General features: G+C 42.9%; 1 long non-coding RNA gene across 2 annotated transcripts in view; it reads right to left on the bottom strand.

Moving 5' to 3' along the window:
- Positions 1–8,493: 8,493 nt before the first annotated feature.
- The window catches only part of LOC137323114 (uncharacterized), a 98,410-nt gene continuing 90,741 nt past the window's right edge, over positions 8,494–16,162 (bottom strand). For both annotated transcript variants that reach the window (XR_010963312.1, XR_010963313.1), the window contains exon 4: positions 8,494–13,982. This is a non-coding gene — a long non-coding RNA (uncharacterized lncRNA). The remainder of the gene's footprint in view (positions 13,983–16,162) is intronic.

Here is a 16,162-nt window from a genome sequence, read left to right on the forward strand (position 1 = left end):
TGCACCTGTTCATGACACTTCAATGATCTATGTACCTGAACCCCTAAGTCCCTTTGGACAGCCACTGTTTTTACTTTTTACCATTTAGAAAGTACCCTGTTCTATCCTTTTTTGATCCAAAGTGGATGACCTCACATTTGTCTACATTGAATTCCATTTGCCACAGTTTTGCCCATTCACCTAATCTATCAATATCACTTTGTAATTTTATGTTTTCTTCTACACTGCTTACAATGCCACCAATCTTTGTGTCATCGGCAAACTTAGATATGAGACTTTCTATGCCTTCATCTAAGCCGTTAATAAACATTGTGAATAATTGAGGCCCCAAGACAGATCCCTGCGGGACTCCACTAGTCACATCCTGCCAATGTGAGTACCTTCCCATTATCCCTACTCTCTGTCGCCTTTCACTCAGCCAACTTCCTAACCAAGTCCGTACTTTTCCCTGGATTCCAATGGCTTCTATCTTAGCTAACAGTCTCTTATGTGGGACCTTATCAAATGCCTTCTGGAAGTCCATATAAATAACATCCATTGACATTCCCTTGTCCACTACTTTAGTCACCTCTTCAAAAAACTCAATCAGGTTTGTCAGGCACGACCTACCTTTCACAAATCCATGCTGGCTCTCTCTGATTAACTGAAAATTCTCGAGGTGTTCAGTCACCCTATCCTTAATTATAGACTCCAGCATTTCCCCCACAACAGCTGAGACCGAATGTTATAAGAACTTTAGAAAGAATAGAATGAGTAAATATGTGTATGATTTAACTCCTCTACGGACCAAGGGCAAGCTATACAATCATGGTCAGTTCAAGTCCTCCTTGGGGCTCTTCTGCCCCCTTTAAGCTTATTCCCCCCTCTTCTAGTGCAGCAGGTGTCCTGCATAGATAATAACCCCTGACTCAGGACAATGGGTCAAGGTCAAGGCAGCAGGTGGAAGTCTCCCTGAACCTCCTCCAGCGGGAAGGGAAAATCTAGGCTACAGAGTCATATATAGTTAGACTGTACTGAGGGTGGTTAGTGACATGTCCTGAATCCTTCAGGTAAGGAATGATGAGGAGCCAATCCAATTGCTATTGAGTGAGAGCTTATGACATAAAGCTGGATATAATAATTGCCAGTTATTGGCTGTTTCAAGTGCAAGGATGGCTGCTGTTAAGTGTAGCAGTAAGGGGTGATCTTCTACAGTGCATTCGGCTTAAACCACAGGTTTGCCTTCCTAATATATCTCTAATTTATCTGACCTACAAGTTTGGTGTTGATATTGGTGTAAAACAATAGAAAATGTTCCATTTCCAGGATTGACCTGTCTCACAGTTTGGAGAAAAAACACAAATCGGTTGATTATTTTTGTTTAGGTGAAGTATTGATTTTACAAGTTACAACTTGTTCCACTCAGAATGAATAGAATCTATTGTAATCTTGACTGTGCGTTACAGGTAATTCTCTCACGAATTTGAAAGATCCCAAGAATCTTTGTGAATTATCACAGTCTTTCACACAAATAAACATTAGGAATGGACTGTCTGCACATTTACACAAATGAACATCAGTAACAGACTGTCTGCATTGCTATATTGACTTATTGGGCATCATTTTAGCACCCGCTATCGGGTGCGTTCCTGGAGGGGGGGCTCCGAAAATCGGGGAATCCCGGAGTGGGTCCGGAGCCCGGCTCCAACCCGCCCACTTCCGGGTTCCCCACTGACGTGCCGGCGTGCGCGCGCAGCCCCCGCTGGTGGGAATCCCGCAGGCAATTAAAGCCAGCGGGATGCCACTTGAAAGTATTTATCTTGCTTGTTCAGGTCATTAACTGACTTGATTAAGGGATTATGTGAGGAGGGGTGGGATTTTATAGAAAACTGGGACTGTTTCCCATACTGGGGGAAACACTCCCAGTTCAAATGGACCTGTTGCAGCTGTCAGCCTGTGGCAGCTGCAAAGGTCCATTTGACAGGTGGGGGGGGTGGGGAGACCCTCACTCATTGCAGGAGGCCACTCTGTCACTTGGGACAAAGTTTGGCCTCCACCACCCTCCTCCTGACAAGAAAATTCACCAACTTGCTCACTTACCCCGGGGTCCAGAGACATGTACCTACCTTGCGGACCCCCTCAGATGTACATCTTCCGATGGGGGCCGCCGTAGCTGCAGTCATGAACTCCTCGGAGGGCGAACAGCATCACCAGCCTCACCAGCCTCGCCATCCACGCCGTCCACCTCTGACACGTGGAGCTCCACAACAGAGTGCTGTGACACATCCGCCTGTACAGCAGGAGGGAGGGCTACCGCAGAGAGAGATGCGTCGCAGAAAGAACACTGAACAGTTAAAAAGGAAGGAAACTTAAGGGGTTGCTGAAGGCACAGTCAAAGAGAAGGGTTCTGAGGAGGATTCAGAAGGTAAACAAGTGAAAGTGATTTAGGGAGAGAATCCAGAAGACAGAGTTGTAGAGATTGAAAGACCAAGCTCTGATGGTGGAGCAGTGAACAAGCAGTAATCTGCTATCAGCAGCATGGAGGGTAAAGCCTGGGATATACAGCTGAGAAGATTGCTCAGGCAGGGTGCATTGATTCTGTGAAGGGATTTGAAGGCAAGGACCTGGATCTAGAAGAACACAGGGAGCCAGTGAAATTTGGTCAGTATTGATTTTGTGCAGGAGAAGGTATGGACCACAGAGCTATGAATTAGCTGACCTTTATGAGGCCAGTGAGGAGAGCGTTGGAAGTGGTGAAGCATGAATTAGGGTTTGTAAAGCAGTGTGGGAGAGGTAGGGGTATGTGGGAGATGTTTTACAGATGAAAGAAAGTGGTCTTGACAAAGTATCTGATGTGGAGCAAGCAGATCAGCTCAGGATGCCAAAGTTGTGCACTTCTAGTTTTAGCTTCAAAGGGCAACTGCGAAGATTGATGGAATCAGGGGCAAAGGCAAGTAGGTGCTGGTGGGAACCAAAAAGGATGATTTTAGTTTTCTAGACATTGAATTGAAGGAAATAGTGACTCATTGAAAATTTCACATTGACTCAGTGGTGAAGGTGGAATGGTAGAGTTGAGTGTCTTTATCATCCGTAGGGAAGCTGAGCTATGCTTGCTGATGATGACCGATTTATAAATAATGAATATGAGGGAACAAGGATGGAGATGTGTGGCTCATTTGATGTGAAGGCTTGGCATGAGAAACAGAAGATGTATTGACGGCATTGGGGCAGGTATAAATACAACCATTTGAGACTGGTGGTACGGAGATGGGCTGTGGAGGAGAATGGAGTGGCCAACAGTGTTGAAGGTGAGAAAGAAATTGAAGAGGTTATGGAGAGGCAGCAAAAAAAGGTCGAAGTTTCATAGCATGTTGTTGATGACTTTGGCAAGTGCTGTTCATAGGCAGAAATCAGAACTTGCACCGGAAGTGGTAGGAGAGACGAGGATGCAACTACGTAGCAAAGATGCATTCAAGGATTTGGAGAGAAAGGGTAGGTTAGACATATGGGGCTCGATTTTCGCACCCCTGAGCGGGTGTGTTCATGGTGTGGGGGGGGCTGCGAAAATCGGGGATTCCCGGGGCGGGTCCGGAGCCCGGCTCCAACCCGCCCACTTCCGGGTTCCCCAATGACGCGCTGACAGGCGCGCGCAGCCCCCGCATGTGAGACTCCCGCCGGAAATTAAAGCCGGCGGGATCCCACTTAAAGTAATTATTGAGGTATTTCAGGTCGTTTACAGACCTGATTAACGTGATATTTTAGGAGGGGTGGGATTTTGCAAACAACTGGGACTGTTTCCCATATTGGGGGAAACACTCCCAGTTCAAATGGACGTGTTGCAGCCATCAGCCTGTGGCAGCTGCAAAGGTCCATTTGACAGGTCGGGGTGGGGGGAGACCCTCACTCATTGCAGGAGGCCACTCTGTCACTTTGGACAAAGTTTGGCCTCCACCACCCTCCTCCTAACAATAAAATTCACAAACTTGCACACTTACCCCGGTGTCCAGACACATTTACCTACCTTGCGGACCCCCTCAAATGTACATCTTCCGGATGGGGGCCGCCATAGCTGCAGTCATGACCTCCTCGGAGGGCGAACAGCATCACCAGCCTCGCCGGCCACGCCATCCACCTCTGACACGTGGGGCCCCACAACACAGTTCTGTGACACATCCACCTGCATGGCAGGAGGGAGGGCAATAGCAGAGAGAGATGCGTCGCAGAAGGCACTACCCTCGCCACAGGGTCTACAGACCGAGGCTCAGCTTCCTGGACCTCTCTGAGCAGCTGTGCACACGGAGGCTCAGAGTCACTCGACATGTAGTCGTGGACATCTGCAGCATCCTTCATGCCAAGCTGCTCCCGGCTGGCCTGAGCACCATCTTCTTACCTGTTGCTGTCAAAGTCACCACTGCCCTCAACAACTTCTCCTCTGCATCCTTCCAGGGTGCCACCGGGGACATCGCCAACGTCTCTCAGTCGTCTGCACAAAAGAGCCCTGCAAGTACACCTACACCCACTCTGCAGTGACACAATGGGTGGCATCAGGTGTGGGTCTTCATAGTGATCCTCAGGAAAGGGCATTATTGCACAAACCAGAGAAGTTTCGCAAAGCCGTGGCAGTAGTGGTGCCAATATAATATGTTATGTGAATTGATCAGAAATTAAATATCAGTAAAAACTATGACAAACCCTCAAACACCCTTGTGCATCCCCTTCATGCTCACGACACGTATGCCTTACGCTTCCTACTGCACTTTTGTGATGCATGCCCTGTGGCTGCAGCACAGGTGGTAGCAGGTTTAGTGAGGCTGACTGTGAAAGAGATACATGAGAGGGTGAGTATGAGATAGAGCCATGAGATTGTATGAGGATTGGGTTGAGTGGTAGTGGTGGGATGAGTACTGGCAAGGTGAGTAAGTGCAGGTAAGATGAGGATGAGCTTTGAGTGGGTGTGAGGGGTGATGTGATCGAGTAGTGTTGGCAGTGCAGAAGGAGATGTGGGGTGGGGGCGGTGATGTGGCAGAGGGAGTGTAGGGGAATGAGTAAGTGTACTCATTTTGGCTGACCTACTTAAATCATTGAAGCACCTCCTGCACTGTATGCAGGTGCGTGATATGTTGGTGGTGCAGGTGACCTCCTCTGCCACCTCGAGCCAGGCCTTCTTGGTGGCAGTGACAGGCCGTTTCCTCCCGCCCGCCGGGGGGAAGATCTCTGTCCTCCCCCTCCTCCTCACCCCATCCAATAATACCTGGAGTGAGGCATCATTAAACCTGGGAGCAGCCTTCCCCCTGGGCTGCTCCATGCTGTAATTTTTCCTATTTCCTGCAGTCAGTGGAGGACTGCCCCTTTAAATAGGGCTCCTCCAGCTGACAGCCTATGCTGCGCATGCGCAGTCCGCCCGCTGCGCAGCTTTCCAGCGCGAAACTCGGAAGCAAAGGTAAGTGGCTGCAATTAGCCTGCGATTGCGTGTGGAGCACCCCGATTTCACTGGGCGCGTTACCCAAGTGGGATTGAGGGTGGGCTTTTAAGAATGGGGATCATGACAGTGATTTTGAAAAAGGGAACAATGTGGACGATGGCGGAAGGCTGATGATGCTGACATGGAGCCATGAAGAGGAACCTGCCCAGTCAGGAGCTCACTAAGAAAGGGATCAAGGGTGCCGCCAGTGGTGGACTACATGGAGGAGATGGGTTTGATGAAGGCTGGAAGGGGGATGGGGAGAAGCTCTATGCAGAGTATAGATGGGGGTTCAGTTCATTGGAGGGCTTTGAGGAGTGAGGGCGCAGGTGAAGGAGTAGAGGCAGCCAAACAGATGGACTCAATTTTGGACACAAAGAAGTCCATGGGATATTCACATTTAGTATCAGAAGTGAAGTATCAGTTGGAGGATGTGGAGAAGATAAGGTTGGAATTGTCTTGCTCTCTGGAGTTATAGGAGGATTGATTGTTTTGAGTGGGCAACAGTACTATTTGAAGTTGTCACATCAGATCTGCTGGTGTTCTGTGATCTACATTCCATGACAAGTCCACAAGGATGGAGGTGGGATCTGGTGGGGATGTGGGAATCAGAAGGAAGTCAAAGGCAGTTATGGAGTAGACTAATGGAGGCATTAATGTTGGTGCAGGCACTGAGCCAGAAGAGAGGGAGTGAGGAGTTATGGCATTTCTGAGGAAGTTGGAGGTAGTTTCTTTCCCCGCAGAGGGACTAGGGAGATGAAAGGCAGGAAACGAGGTAGGAAAGCATGTATGGAAGGAAGATAATGGAGAAGCAGAGGAGCTTGGACCTGGGACAGCAGCTGATATGTGCAACCAATAGTTAGAATTTTAACAGATTCAGTCCATGTGTGTAGAGAGTTAGGGAATGGTTTGGTTGGTGTTTGAAGTGATGGTCCTGCAGAGCAGTGATGAGGATGAAGGGGCTTCGTTGAGGCATTTAACAGTGGCTCTATTTTGTGAAATTCTACAATCCAACTTTCAAGCAGTATGCCTTCTTGGAATGAAAACAGGAGAAATTGTTTTTGAAACATTGGAGTTTCCCAGTGCCTACTGTTCACTCTGTTGCCTCATGGCTCCCTAACAATTCACATCCTTCAACTCCTCAGAGCTGTATCGTTTTTTTAAGCTCATAGTCACACAACATTTCCTCTGTGCATTAGGTATGGCAAAATCATTAATCTGTTCCTTACAAGCAAGTTTGCACTTTCACTACAGCTAACACACGGAGAAAATCCCCCCTCATCTTCTCCAAAACAGCCTATTGATAATATTTTCCTCTGCACGTTAGTTTAACATATTTGTAAAGACATTTGCAAACATCATTAAAACTAACGAGGACAATATTGAGATATTTTCCTGAATGTCCTACCTGAGTGAAAATTAACAGTAAATCCTACTAGATTGGAGCCTGTTGGAAATAACCTAATTTCACTCCTTAAAATGTTCTAATTTTCTTTAAATACGAAAAACTCCAGTTCCGAAAAATATTTAAAAAAAAACATTTAAAATGAAGACATTGTATTAACAATATTCCTTTGTGCACTGGACTCTGTTTTCTATTTTAAATGCTGATACAATGCAATGCTAACAACTGTGGACAAATTAATGCTTACCTTTTGAAATAGGGCCCTGGGGTGTTAATTTAAGGGAGGGCACTTTTTAGAAAATAAACAGCACAACACACCATAAATCACGCGAGCAGAAAAATTATTGTTGCTAATGATCTTTAAAATCACCTCAGCAACAAACGAAATCTCATGGAGACGCAGTACAACTTACTGAGTAAAAGTGGGAGTTCCACATCTTCTGCTAGCATTTTATTTTATTACCAATCCCAGAAAGTGTTCCTCACAACTCCAGGGAACAATTGTCCAATAAATTAACCGTGAGCTTTAGCAACCCAAAGCCTTTGTAGCACATTTTCCAAATGAGACTAATGACTGCAGAAAGTCTATCCTTTGTTATCCGATTTACCGCAGAACTGCATTTTTGTATCCTTGCTTTTAAAAAACCTAAGCATTTTCTTCCCTCTTGCAATTATTTTTCCTCATCTTGTCCTTGAAATAATGATGGGTACTAGCCGTTCTGTGGCACTTTGCCAATTGGCCATTCTTTGCGTGTGAGCCTGGTGAATGCCAGTTAGCTACCTTACTAGGGTGGTTGTCAGGGCCGATCCTGATCCCTTTCAAGCACGCACACTTTCCAGCAGGAATCACTGAATAGCGAACCTGGCTATTTCACCTCCCCCAGTCTAATGGTGCTGAGGTTAGACAGAACATGTGCAATGTTTGCTTTCAATAGGTTATTTGAATTTGAATTAACATTTCTGCCCCCCTCTCCAACACACACATATATACACACACACACACACACACGCACACCCCAGAGGAAATATTGGCTTAAAATGATAAAAATCCAATGAAGGCAGTGATGTTCAAGATTTGGTGCACAATGGGTTAAGACTGAGGCAGTTTATATGATATCATGACATTGGAAGGATATTTAGTTACTGTGGGAGGCTAAAAACAACAGAAGTCAGCTATTTACAATGGCAGGAGAACAATGCACTCAGGATTTGTGTACATTCAAATGCTATTTTCTTGAGATGAATTACTGTGGGGCAAAACAGCATAAAAGCATACTCGATAGTTCTTGTTAAACAAGCACATTTTCCATAATTGTACTGCCAGCTAAGCAAACTGCGAGCATTTACATGATTTATTTATGTACATTTCTGTATTTATGATGCTGTTATTTGTATTTTTATTTCTGTTTTTCATTCACGGGACAAGGCAAAGAATTATTCACCTCCTCAAGAAGACGTCTGATCTCGGCTAAGACGGAAGCATTTTGGATGAGTTCTCCCCCTTGCAAAATAAGTTTAGCATTAAGAAGGATCATAACAAATATTAGCTTAAGCCTATTTACATTCTAACATTCAATATATTTGTATTGCACAACAGGAGCCTTGAAAAATAGGAACAGCTGTATGCAATGGTATTTTATTTCCTCATAGTAAAATATTTTACTTGCTTTTAAGGTACAAATTAACCAGTCATGTATATGAACCTAATAAAACCCGTACAAATGCACCAGTGATATGATAAAGTAACTCCTATATTCCAGCCACAAACCTAAAGATCGCAATTGATCTGTAACAGGTACCTTATTACAAACCAGCATGAAAAAAAATAGAATCAATGTTGAAACAAAAATTTGTCTTGTAAGCAATCTGGAGTGAAATGTGTTGACACAGCAGACACAGCATTCTGTAAAGCCATTTCTGCATGCTTTTCAAGCACAGCCATCGCAAGCTGGGAGAGATGAATAATTGACTGATTGCTGCATAATTCAACATACTGTTGTAAAAATTCAAGGTCTGGCAAATTTGAAGCTTTTTTTTATTGAGACTAAGGTTAAAGTTTCAATCAACCTTGAAGTAAAGCTCTTCAAAAAGGCAGGGATTAATTATTTATTCTAGATTTATTTATTTCTGCAATCCAAAGGTTTTTTTTACACATTTTAAAAAAAACTTTCTTAAGGCAGCCCGCACCAATTCCCACCTCCCCCACCACCTCCCCAAACCATCACCATTCCATTGCCTCGTTGAGCTGTTAGCTGTCTCCAGGCAGTTGCCGTTGTTGGCTCATATGTCAAAATGTGTCAGGATTAAAATGGTAGAACAGGCATTCAACAGCAATTGGCTTTTCAATCAATAATGCAATCAATATATTTCACAGATATTTTCCCATATCTAAATTACTCCGCCTCGATGATGTACACTGAGTGAGTGTTTTTATAATTCAATAGAGTGCACTGCCAGAGGACGCTTGATATTGTTGTTTCACTTCAAGGTGCTCTGCAGCTGGTATTGCTTACTGTGTGTTTTAAAGCTCAGCAAATATATATATATATATATATTAATATATGCAGCTATTTCCTCTTCCCTTTTTCTTCCATTGAACATCCTCCACTCTAACATCTGCTTACTTCTCCGCCTGAGAGCGGAAATGAATTAGATGCCGACATCTTCAACACCCATCTTCCTCCACAGAAAAACAGGTGGGAATTGCACCACTGGAAGATAAGGCAGTGTCAGTTTTCTCTACAGATGGATCACACCACTCCATGCACTAGAACACTTAAAGTAAATTAATCATTCTTGTAGCCCAGTTAATAAAGGCCCAAATGTAATGCTGGCATGATTGGTATACCCAGATATCAGCAGGTAATATGGCTAATCCAATGAATGTGGAACACCCCTCCAAACTAGTGCATCATTGACCAACACAAAAATATAGAAGACTTCAGAACTAAGACTCTGAGATATCTGTTGGCGGATTTTTTGCCAATCTATTTTTACCCATTTGGGGTTCCCAAGATGGCGTGTATTCCAGCAGGCTGTTTGTGAGTAAAGGAGGCCAAGAACTGATGAAAATATCAAATGATAGCCACATGCTTTAATCTGCCTCTTATTCTATCACTCTAAATGTTGGATTGTGTACTATAACCACTAGTAGATCAATATCTGTATTTATAATTAGCTCTCAAAATATCATGGTGTGTGACACTCTTTAAGGAGCAGGGTCAATTTTTTTTGTCACTTGGTGTTCTTAGAAAGCAGGACATTACAATGGATTGAAGCCTGTTCATCAGCCAATGTGTCAGTTTTGTAACACAGCATAAATAATATTTTCTTGTTTACCAAGGGAAATTGCTACTCGTACACATGCAAATTTACTTCTGTGATTGCACAGGTGTGAGTATTGTTTTGCATGCATTTTGTGCATTACAGATGATTTTCCACATATTTATGCATGCGCAAAATCATTGAATATGGTTGTTTCTGTAACTCGTGAATCCCTTCATTATGGACATAAATAGTCACTTTGGCCGTCTTGAGTTGTTTACGCGGATAAATTTGATGCCGTAATAAAATATTTTTGAACCCAACGTTAATTGTGCGCAAGCTACAAATATAAATAGGCAGGAAAAGAATATCAGAACTCTACTTCTAGGAGATGCTGAGACAAAACATACAAGGGCACAGGGAAGGAGGAGGATATATCCTGTGGTTGTATCAGTCCTGAATATGGATTCATTTAATTAAATGTGAATGTACTTTGGTTGCAATAAGCTGACATAAGTTGCTTTTGCAACATATAGAATGCATGGTGTAATACATTTGGTACCTTATGGTATTGAGTATTGAGCTTTACCAAGCAGCTTGGATTGTGGCAACCTTAGAAACAGAAAGTGGAAATGTTGTCAGTGGATGTTGTTGTGTGTGCACGGTATCAGGTCAGTGAGTTTTGGTGGTTCTAATAGAGCTTTAGGTTGACCCTATTCAGGTGGGGTGGATCCTGCTCCAGATGCTTTGTGTATGAGCAATGTAGGCAGTGTTGTCAATGCACTGACCAGATGCTGGCAGTGGGCCAAGATTGGGAACCAGATTTTGAAGAATCTTTCCTCGCTCAGCCTCAGGGAGTAGGTAGTAGGGTAAATTTTATGAATGTGGCACTCCCAGCACGTTGCCTTATTTGCTTAGAGTGCATATCAAGAACTTGTGAGTGGACTCCCTCCACTCATCTTAATGGATGGAAAACCGAGGACACGCCTACAATTTTCCGCCATGCCAGGGGGGCTCCTTTTGATGATGGACCAAACAATAAATATGACTGGACGAACAATTCTTGATTTCTTTCAAAGGTTATAAGCTGATTTTCTTTTAAAAATTCTATGTTGAGCAAACCTTTCCCAATAGCACTGAAGGTTCCAGCAGCTTTCCCCTTGTCATACCATATCGAAATGTATTAGCCAGGTGACAGCCACTTTGCTTGGGGTGGCTGATCGCCATATCTATTTACCTACTACAATGGATCAGCAGCAACAGAAAACACTGATAGTTTCATGTGGTGGAGTCCTAGGGTTAATAGATTGTACACATGTACACCTCCACAGAATGTAATCACTTTTTACTATCGATTAGAAGGGCTCGCGTTCTGACAACACTCAGGTAGTCTGTGAGGTACACAGCATCATCCATGTGTTGACTAATTCCCAAGGATCCTGTCATAACATATTTATTCTGCTACAATCATTACTTCCCCGGTGCTCAGAGATAGGAAGCAGCTTCAATGGCTGGCTGTAAGAAGATTGAGCCAACAAGAAGGGCTGAGTCCCTTTCTCTGATTTCTTGCTGAATTTGATTTCTTTCCGCAGGTAACAACATTAACAACTTGCATTCATATAACACCTTTAACATAGAAAGAAATGTTCCAAGGCGCTTCACGGAAGTTGGCCAAGGAAAATAGGATGTGGTCACACTAGCAGGCGGAAGTGGAATCCAGCCACGCTATTGGTGCTAAACCTGCCATGGAGGAAAATCTAGGCCAACGCGTGTTTAGAGAATATAAAGCATACTTGTTTGTTATAGTAGTTTCCTAAAGTAATGAATTATAGACTGTATTATATCATGTTTAACTTCGAAGTAAGGTCAATATTAAAAGGGAAATCCTCCAATACCTCAGCTGATGAAAGTAATGAATAGCTGAGCTGTACAGATCAGCAACGACCCCAGTTTCATTTCGGATTAATTTCAGTTAATTTCAGCTATGGCGGCATCAGGGGTGCTGGAATTGGCCTCGTTGTCCTAAGTGAGGAAGGGTGAAATCGATCAGGATTCACTCTCCTGCTAGCTATGACTTTTCCCAGAAGTGTGCATGTGAGGACATCAGGTGAGAACAGGATTGGATTTAGCTGTACCTCCCTCCATTTTTTGAATGGCACAGCCACTTGACATTAGAGCTAATTTCTCATTTCTCTCTCCAGTGCCAGTTATATTTGTTTTGTTGTGTAGGGTAGATATTGAGCCCTGGTTGTATGATTTAAACCATTGTTCATGTAGTTAATTTAATACCACTAGGTCCAAAATTTTGCAAACTGACACGGAATACTTTTTCAAAACTATTGACCATTTAAGCTTTCACCTATTCCTTCCTTTTACAGTAAGTCACTGGGCAGCTTATTCCCAGAAGTGTGGATCAAGCATATTGGAATCAGTCAGATGTTAGAGTGAAGGATAGAGATGTTGATGGTAACCCTATACCTTTCAATGGATGACTGGGTTTCAATTTTTCATGACGGATGATTTTTAATAGAAAATGAATTTATAAAATAATTTATACTAAAATTGGTTAGACACAGCTGCTACAGATTGGATAGCTTTGTCATGAGTTGATTAGTTCACTGACCAGGAAGTATGAGCTTCAGTCCTGATAAAGCAGCATTTATGGGTTGTAGTGGCAAGTAAAGAGCACATTACAGAAAACAGTGCTTCATCTTTTTTATGGCCTCAGCTACCTAACCAAAAAAAGAGTTCAGCTTACAGCACAAAACTAAGCAGCCTCCTTTCAGTACATTGCTGCTATGGAGTTTAATTGATTTTTAAAAAAATCTATCAAGAAGTTAATCATTTGCCCTACTTAACTCAATTATTTCTAATTGAAAGTGCACATTCAGTCACATTCTCCATGGAGGCCCAGCTTAACCCTGAATTTCCTTTCCAAAATGTCTGCTTAGTTCCTATTAAGAGAGAGAAAACAAATCCCAAAGTGTCCAGGTAAGAAAGAAAAACCTGACAGGATATGTGTAGTTGCTGGTGATTCAGTCATCAAATGTTCATTATTTTAGTTGTCCAGAAATGACTTTTTTTTTCTTGGAGTAGTGTCAGCCTTGGCTCAGTGGTAGGACTCTTGCCTCTGAGTCAGAACATTGTGGGTTCAAGCCCTACTCCAGAGACTTGAGCACATAACCTTGGCTAACGTTCCAGTGCAGTACTGAGGGAGTGCTGTACTGTCGGAGGTGCTGTCTTTAGGATGTTAAACCGAGGTCCTGTCTTCCCTTTCAGGTGGATGTGAAAGATCGAAGGCACATTTCAAAGAAGAGCAGCAGATTTCCCTCAGTACCTTGGCCAATAATTATCTCTCAACCAACATCACTAAAACCACTGGTCATTAAGTGACTACATTTTAAAAAGTACTTCAATGGTTGTGAAGAACTTTGGTCATTAAAGGCACTATATAAATGCAAGTTCTTTCTTTCTTTTATTCCTTCCTTCCTTCATGAGTTTTAAGCATGGAAATCAAAGATTCCTGGACAGGGACCAGTGGTTGGATGTTAAAAAGGGCACCAGCAATGCAAGTCTGTAGTTTTCAAAGTGAGTATATTTTAAATAGTTTCAAGTCAAAAATTGTACACAACAAAAATGTCCGCAAGTACTTGTTGTTTTGATCTGAATTATGTACTGACAAAAAACTACTGACTATGAAACAGTAGATGTAAAATATAATGTGATCTGAATTGACTGGTTGTTGGTAACTCCAGCAGTACATCTTCATTCAGAAAGCTGGGAGTTGAATTTGTGCTTCAATTGACAGTCCTGGCTATTCGCCGATGGATGAATTACATTGTTTGAGAAATTGCCAGATGGAACCCTTCATCTCTGGGGAAAGAAGAAAATAAAAATCGGGTCAGTGACCAATCCCTCTGAACAGAATAGGCTACCTGTCTATTGACAAGGAGCAACGCCAAGAGCCATTGTGGTCCATTGTCCTGGCTGAAATAAGACCATGGAGGGAAGGTTGGAAAAATATAGAGACCAATTTAATTAGAAAGAGATCAGAATTGTAGGTTCGTTAACACAGCAAATAAAACTGAAACTAGGAGTAGACAGAGATATCTATTGTCCTCTAAATGAATTACAACCACTGAAAAGTCAGTCACTTTGTGATTGATGAATGTCATCTGAATTTCAGCATTGGATTGGTACTTTAAATTCTCTTAGAGATACCGCTCATTGCTTATAATGCATATTATTACGCATAAATTACATTACACACTTTCTTTTTAACATGTCGTGATGTTGCTGTGTTCTATTCATTGCAGCTTCTCTATTGCACTTGAAGATGACAGAGGTGCTGTATCATATAGGACAAAGAGGATTTCTGATATTGATGATAGATTTGAAGGCATATTGCACCATTTGACAGGATCTTTAGTAATTTTAACAGTGCATTACAGGAAAATTCAGTGTGTTTATATGGGAAATTTATACATGCAGTCAGTTATATGGCATGTACTAAGGTAAGAGACAGAGAATATTCTGAAAAAGAAAGTGGTTTAGCACTATAGATTTACATCAATAAACATGTCTGAGAACGGGCATTAAATGGAATTGATCAGCTTGGTACATCCTATTTCTAAAGCATATGAAAAAAATAAGCAGATTTTAAAGAAAACATGGGGTAGAAATTCAACTCATGGATGGCCATTTTGCGCCTGTAAAATGGTCATTAGGTCTCCATACATCACGCGCGATCTCTCGCATGATCTGCACCTGATGCCATATTCAGTCGAGTGCGCTTTAGTCATCCAGGGGTGCATCTGAAACCAACAAGGCCTAATCAATGAGGGCCCTGCACCTGTTTTTATAACCCTTCTGCCAAATTCAACTTCCTGAGCGCTGGATTCATCTATTCTAAAACCCATCCACAAATCCTGGGCGGGAACAGTCGGGAGAGAGGCTGCACCAGCGTTTTTGAAAGGGATCCTCCGCTTCATTTACTGGTTGACTCATCCCTCCACCTTCCCACCTCCCCCTCTCCCCCGTCACCTGCACCAACAGTCCCTCCTACGATCAGACCCAGTCATTACACTCTCCAAATAAATGCCCTCAACAGCAGCACCAACATAGGTATTTCTACCATATCACTAGACATGATGAAATAATCACCAGTCCAAAGAAACTTTGCACATGAAACTGGTTTAAAACAGTTCATTTCCAATTGTAATCCAACAAATTGGGAAAACTAAAGGTCACCCTTGTGCAAACCACTAGTGCTTGCCTTAAATGTTTATCGCCCGAGTTAGGCGACAGAGAGTAAGGATAAAGGGTTCATTATCTGATTGGCGAGATGTGACAAGTTGTGTTCTCCAGGGATCTGTACTGAGGCCTCAACTTTTCACCATATATATTAATGACTTGGATGAAGGAATAGAGAGTTGTATATCCAAGTTTGCAGATGACACCAAGTCAGGAGGCACAGAAAGTATGTTGTGTGGATGGCAGCAAGAAGTTATAAGGGAACCCAAGTAGATTAAGTGAATGGACAAAATTATGGCAGATGGAGTTCAATGCCTGGAAATGTGGGGTCATCCACTTTGGATCTTAATGGCGAGAGACTTGGAGTTGTGGAGGAGCAAAGGGATTTAGGTGTCCATGTACATAGGAACATAGGAACAGGAGTAGGCCATTCAGCCCCTCGTGCCTGCTCCGCCATTTGATAAGATCATGGCTGATCTGTGATCTAACTCCATATACCTGCCTTTGGCCCATATCCCTTAATACCTTTGGTTGTCAAAAAGCTATCTATCTCAGATTTAAATTTAGCAATTGAGCTAGTATCAATTGTCGTTTATGGAAGAGAGTTCCAAACTTCTACCACCCTTTGTGTGTAGAAATGTTTTCTAATCTCGCTCCTGAAAGTTCTGGCTCTAATTTTTAGACTGTGCCCCCTACTCCTAGAATCCCCAACCAACGGAAATAGCTTTTCTCTATCCACCCTATCTGTTCCCCTTAATATCTTATAAACTTCGATCAGATCACCCCTTAACCTTCGAAAT

The sequence above is a fragment of the Heptranchias perlo genome, chromosome 6, assembly GCF_035084215.1.
Source record: "Heptranchias perlo isolate sHepPer1 chromosome 6, sHepPer1.hap1, whole genome shotgun sequence".
In the NCBI taxonomy this organism is placed as follows: Eukaryota; Metazoa; Chordata; class Chondrichthyes; order Hexanchiformes; family Hexanchidae; genus Heptranchias; species Heptranchias perlo.